We start from the raw sequence: 6,000 nt of genomic DNA, 5'->3' as shown, positions 1-6,000 counted from the left end.
AAGGTGACAAAGCTAGGACGTGGCATAGGCAACTGACGTGGCAAAAGTATTGTGGCTTGTCACGTGTCACTGAATAGCTGGTTGTGAAAGACACTGTTTGAACAAACTGTTGCATACATTTCCATGTCAGTACCTGTCTGTCCAGATTCTTAATTTTAAAATGCACCTCTTAAGCATATTTGAATGAGTCATTATTTTTGGCCAGCATTGACAGTAACTGGAAAATCTAAACATGATTGCACTGTACATCCCCTGCACTCCATAGATTGCACAGCAGTTTTTCATATGGTTGCATCCTACTTCTGCTCTGTCCACACCCTCGTTTCTCTATTTCCATCTGAGAGGACTCTTGTTTTGTCACAAAGAGCTCTCCAACTCCTGCTGGATACATACTTTCCTCCCCTTGGTGCAAAAGCCCTTCTGTATAGTTACGCTTTGAGCAAATGGTGACTACTTAGCATTTGCAATTTGGTTCTGTTAATTTTATACATCAGTGCTTGAAATGGCAACGCAGCTCTTGAGTCCTCATCTTTGGGAGCTGAATCCAGGGCCCACAAAAATCCTTCATACCCATGTCTGCTTATTTATGTTTGCCTGTAGTAGGGTAACTGTACAACATGGCATACAATCATTGACAGAGTATTGCAAGAATATTACAGACATCCTTGGGTGTTGCAGCGCTAGGTTTGGTTTAGCAAGCTGCCGCTTTCCCGTAGAGCACAGCTGGGCTGCTTAGGGCAGGGCAGACATTCTGCCCTCCCATAGTCCTTTTGGACTTCCCTGAGCTCCTACTCCGGCTAGCTGGGCTCTGCAACACAGTGACAGCAAAGGAGCCGAGAAGGGTCTCTCCAGCCGGAACCTTTATTGTTTCATGTTGGTCCACTGGTTCCCAGAGGCAGAGAGACCCTGGATCTGGGAACAGGGGGGTTTTCTCAGATCGCAGGGGTGGTACATGGGCAGAGTTGGGGTACAGGAATCAATAGGGAGAACCGGAGGGAGTGGCCAGGACTAGGGGCAAGGGAAAGCGGGGGGGAACAATATGGGATAAGAAAAGCAGTGGGTGAACAGACCACCACACTTGGGCAGGAATTGCTTGATTTTGAGACCAGTCAACCAAAAAGCAGTAGTTGGAGCTTCTAGTCAGCATGTCCCACACTTCCAACAGCAGTTGGAACAGCCCACCTCTGAGAAAATAAGTTGATGAAATTATTGAGACTATCCCAAATCTTCAAAGTGTTCAAATAAGCCTGTGAAAGAGAAGGGGAGCAGGATGAAAGGGAGGAAACTCATGGTGGCCATTGTAAGGGAATAGGAAACAAGGGACACTCAACCACTTGAGGAAGGAAAAGTGTACTCAGATGTGGGTGGGATACAAGCCCTGGAGTGAGGGAGGGCTTGGAGACAGTGAACAGAGAGACGAGAAGGGAGTCACACAGTCATCCTGGGGGGAAGAGAAAGGCAGGAATTCAGAAGTATCTCGGATGTGCCAGGATTTTGATCTTGAGGTAACCATAAGGTGTACAGCCTGTTACCTCAATGCTTTGACTTCGGTAGAATAAAAGCCATGAAGCTATAATCTCTCTTGATACCACAGAAAAAAACCAGTTCTCCCTTCCTTGGAAATGACCCTTGCCAATTCTCTCCCTGTCTTGCTTAATCAGCTCTCTGTAAGCCAGCAGCTGAAACAATCTTTTCCCTCCAACAATGAACCACTCTTCATATTTTCAGGTTTTGGTCTAAAGAGAAGCATGAAGTCTATATATCATTCAGAGTGTAGATCATGAGCTTTGGCAGGTCCCAGCAGCTTTGGTGTGACTTGCAATGAGAAATCACCTTTCATATAAGCAGCAATTAAATAATAATCTTTCAAATAAGCAGCAGTTGCCAATGATGGAATGGAAAAAGAGCTGCAATTGCATGGTAGACAACAAGAGCCTTATTGTTACATTTCCCTCCATTTCAAGAAAAAAAATATGATTAAGAAACAACACCTTTCAACACTCATTATTTGGGCAGCCTGGCAAATGTATAAGCAACAAGTGGGTGACTGTGCAACACAAAAACGTGGACTTCTGACAGGAATTTCTAGCTCTTGAGAGGAAGCAGCCTAATGCTGCCACTAATTACCAGGACACCAGAAACAAGGGGTTGTTAATGGAACTTAAAATTGCCATGTAAATTGGAAGGTGGTGCCTTTATAAAGGAGGTTTTAAATATTGCCTAGGAAGAACTGACTATGAAGTCCAGGCTGAAGAAATACAGTAAAAATTAATAACCCATGGTGAATTCAGGTATCAGATGGGGAGTTACTGAACTCTACATCATAGGGAGGAAGGAAGAAAATACAATACAAATTTCAGGCCTGTTTAAAATAAACATAATAGCAAACTATTTCACACAGGGTACTTCTGATTGACAGAGGGGTGGGAAAGCTATCAATGACACTTAGGAGAATTCATCTGGAATACTGGTCATCTATGTTCAAGAAGGAATTGCCATGGGAACCAGTGCAGAGAAAGACTTCAGGACTAGTCAGGAGACAAAAACCAACAGCACTGAAGTCTAGATTCATGCTGTCCAACTTCAGGCACTTCCCAAAGATACATAAAATAGGAGCACCGTCACCAGGGTCTCCTGTCGTCAATGGAAGGAGATGAGCCTCTCCAGTCATTCAGCCTTCCTAAGTTCTGACTTGGCTTCTAAATTAGATGATTTATTTAAATACCCTAACTACAAAGGAAGCATATTGCTCTAGGGAATTTGCATGGCACCCTGAAAAACAGAGGGTCAGAAAAAAAACAGCTGCTCCCAGAAGTGTAAACACCACAGAAGAGGTCAAGGTGAGGTTTAGCAGCAAGACAAACTGACACATGCTAGGCACAAATAAACTTTCTTGATAACAGAAGGCTGACCTTTGGAAACAGCTTTCCATATGCAGATGGGGGAATAAGAAACTTGCCTAGAATTAAATGGCACCTGAATGAATTCATTTAAGAGGTTATATGATGAACATACCTGAAAGAACAAACATTTGGACTGCCAGATACAAAAAGTTCCTTTCTCATCTGTTTCAATATGCTGTTTTATTTGGACTTTTTCTTACTGAACACAAACAGGACTAATCCTTTATACTGGCATAAAAGGGACTTCTTGTAAAATCACATGTTTTTTGAAAAAGAATTATTGGAAGGTACCGCCCCCTTGTCGTTCTCCATCTCCATCAAGGGGAAGGACTGGAAAGTCTGTTTCCTGGGACCAGAATTGGTCAAGACCAAAACCAAGAACAGCTACAGCTGAGCAGCTGACCTACACTCAGCAAACTGAGAAAAATGCTTCCTGCCCAAGGCAAGGGAGGCCAGCTCTCCTAAGTGATGGGCAAATACTGGGCAAGGTGCTGTTCAGAAGGAACAGAAATGCTATCAGCATGTTCCCAGTTGTCACTGGCACAGGTAGTGCGTGCAGTAGGGTGTACAGCTGATGGCAAGTTAGGCAAGTCAGCATCTTTCCACTTTATGGTTGTTGCAGCAAGGGAAACTCATTGTCCATGGAGCAGCCCCATGTACAACCTGAAGTGCTTGCACCACACAGTTAAAAGTGTCCAGCAAATACAAACACGGACTACTGATTGCAGCTGTGTATTGCCAAAAGGGTGGGAGAGCACAGCCAAGGCCAAGGGCCTGGCAAACAGATAGAAGAGGACATGGGAATGTAAGCATAGAAGGATTTTGGCAGGAGCATTGGCAGAAATGAGACTGGAGCATTGTCTCCTGCTATTTAATCCTTCCTAATTTTCAGTGGAATGAGCCTCTATGCACATTGCCAAAAAATAATGTGGCAGAAACAGAGAAATATCAGATTCTTCTACACTGATATTGGCTAACCAGTTGGGTCAACAGCATTCTAATGCAATAGTAACATGTGCTAAGAGAAACAAGATGTATACTCCTGATTATTGTATTGCATTCTGGGGAATGGCTGTGTCACAGTCCCCTAATTCTCTGCAACCCTGGTATTTTGAAAATAATTTGGAAGGATAGAAGTAATTTTGAATTTCATGTTTAAATCTGAGCCTGTGTCTAAAATTATATATATATTTCATTTCAGAATAGCAGAAAGTAGTGATTTTCCTGGGTAATACTTAGCATATACTGGGTAATACTAAGTTAGTGGTTGATATTAGGAAACACAAAATTTTGCAAAAGGCAGAGAACCAAGTGAAGCAAGATACAAACTGACAACATACAAGGTCTTAAGAGGCATGACATACATGATTTTATGACACAGTTTTACAATAGCAATTACATTTATTATTCTAAATCATTTGTTTGCTAAAGCTTGCCCCACAAGAAACAATAAACTAGAGACAAATATAGAGTCATATACATTTTTTGTTTAAAAAAATGTGTTAATCCTTATTCCGACAAAATCTTGTTAGCTATTGCAAAATGTTTGCAAGGGCTTGATGTTTGACAGTCTTATCTTTCTTTTTCCATGGGGTCACAGTTGCTCTGTAATGCCGTTACTGTTCAGGCTAATGTTTGTGGTCAGTTGCTATTGGCAGTGACAGTCGAAGCTCAGGCAACCAAATTTAGACATGAAATTAATAATGGCATATGTACCAGAGATCTCAAGTATGCATTGTTTTTTCATGACTTACCAGGGAAAATTCTTACTGAGGTCCAAGAAAGCTTGGCATGAATAAATCATATATATGGAGTGAAGGATCTGCCTCAGAAAATGGAGGTAAGTGTCAGTATAATCTGGATAAAAGGAGACAAAATATCTGGAGTATGAATGGAGCTGGAACCCCCTGCTGTGGAAAGCCTGGGTAGTATGCCACTGAGGATGTGCTCAGCTGCATAAATACACAGTGTTTCATAAAGTCCACATATTGTCTACTGCAGAAATTGTTAACTTAAAAAGGATTGGAAATTTGAGTGCAATGTATGCCTCTAGCACCGTACATATAATATAAACAGTACTAAGGCTGTGGAGAAGATTTCTCTGTGACCACTAAGAACTTACCTGATTTGCACAGTCATGCCTCTGTCTCAGCAGGCAGACTTGCTAAATCCATCTGCTCACCATAAACAATTGAACTTCTTTCCTGACTGCTTTCTTTTCCCTTCAAAATGTCCTCTGTGTGTCCATACACACAGGGCTGCTGAAATTAGAGAAAAAAGTATGAGCTGTTTTTGTGTCACCTTACAGCTTTGGACTTCAGCCACCTATAGACACCATGACCTTCCCTCAGTGTCTGAAGTTAATCCTTCAGCTAAGACCAAAACTCCCTCAGGAACTAATAATAGTGACTCTAGTAGTGGGCCTGCCATCACATTTATTTTATTCTGGACATGGGGTTCTTGGACATGCTTGGACCACAACTGGCCAGGCTTCCAAAATATAAACAAGAAGACAAGAGGTAAATAATGTAAGAAATCTGAAAGGACCTCCAACACGGATGCTGTGTATTTTTTACTACAGTGTAATACTCCTGAAGTATCAGGAACTGCTTAGGCCTCCAATATGTATTCCATCATTCAAAGGGAAAAAAAGCTGCAGCTCTTGGCTACTGCACTCCATTAAAAATTCATGTCACTTGCAATTGCTATCTCAGAAATAAGAGGAGTTCTGTGGGAACTGATCAGATACATCTTGCATGTATACCCAGAAGTATACGCCTTCATCTGAGCACCTTCCCAGTGAAGACCTCACATGAGCTTTCCCTTCTAAGTCTTAGTTTTTCTTCCATGACACAGGACCAGGTGCCCTACCTATGCAAAGGAAATGAATGAGTTTCTTTTGCCTGCAGTCAAGTCAGCCCCCAAGCAAGCATTCCACTGTAGCAACAGCAGCCAGAATTGAGGGGGCTGTGGCTGTAATTTATCATAGCAATTTATTTTGGGCAGTGTGACTACATGTCAGTGCTGACAGCATTTGTAGCATTAAGTGTTCCAGAGAGAGGACCATGGCACTGCTAGCAGGCATACACTCTGAAGG

This window comes from Aphelocoma coerulescens, chromosome 1A (assembly GCF_041296385.1).
Source record: "Aphelocoma coerulescens isolate FSJ_1873_10779 chromosome 1A, UR_Acoe_1.0, whole genome shotgun sequence".
Classification (NCBI taxonomy): Eukaryota; Metazoa; Chordata; class Aves; order Passeriformes; family Corvidae; genus Aphelocoma; species Aphelocoma coerulescens.
This window is presented reverse-complemented; position numbering follows the sequence as displayed.